This window comes from Acanthisitta chloris, unplaced genomic scaffold (genome assembly GCF_000695815.1).
Source record: "Acanthisitta chloris isolate BGI_N310 unplaced genomic scaffold, ASM69581v1 scaffold39658, whole genome shotgun sequence".
Taxonomy (NCBI): domain Eukaryota; kingdom Metazoa; phylum Chordata; class Aves; order Passeriformes; family Acanthisittidae; genus Acanthisitta; species Acanthisitta chloris.
Window position 1 is genome coordinate 4321 of NW_008688238.1, and position 906 is coordinate 5226.

The following is a 906-nucleotide window of genomic DNA, read 5'->3' on the forward strand; positions in this document are numbered from 1 at the left end:
CCCCCTGCAACACACAGCAGGGGATGATGCTCAAGGCTTGGGGGTCCCTGCCCGGGGATGAGCCCCCACAGCATCCCCACTCCAGAGGGGTGAGGACAGGCGTTCCACCTCTCCCGTGCTATCGGTGTGGCACAGGGAAGGTCAGGGCCCCCCATAATCGTGCTGCCCTGGGGAGGGTCAGGAACCAGCTCCTGGGGCCAGCCCAGCCCTGATAACACCACTCTGGCCCCACTGCTGGCAGCAGGCCCAGCCAGGCTGGAGAGGTGGGGACAGTCCAGACCAGCTTTGCATGTCCTTGGGGAGTGAGGACTGTCCTCTCCATGCACTTGGAAAATTAAAGGACAGGAAGGAACAAAGTCCAAAGATCAGCCATGCTGAGACAGCCCCTCCAGCTCTGGCTGGGAAGGCAGCAGAGCCCAGTGCAGTCACGGGGGGACACCCAGGGAGGAGGGGGATCCCCCTCGTGAGCTTACAACAAGCACCCCAAAAAGGATTTGTGCATCTCAAACCTTCTGCCTGATCCTCCCAGGGCTTGGCACGGCTGCAGCCTCCTGCTGTCGGGAAGCAGCAGGGGATATCACACCATTCCCGGGGCGGAGGATGCAGAGCAATGAGCCCCAGCACACTCAGCACCAGCTATTCCTGCTCACTGCAGCCCAGGGATGATCCTCATGCTGGGATAGGGATGAGACTCTGGCAGGAGGGCTTCCAAGCTCTGGGAACCCACAGAGTGTTTTTTAAAGCCTGGGAATGCAGCAAAAAACCTTCACCATCTGACTCAGCAATTTGCAAGGTCAGAGCAGTCATAAATCTCTCCATTACAGGCTCCAGAGTGGTTGGGTGCCCAAGGCTGTGAGTCAGGGCAGGTCTGTCCTGAACCCACACACTCAGCCCCACTGGGGGAGC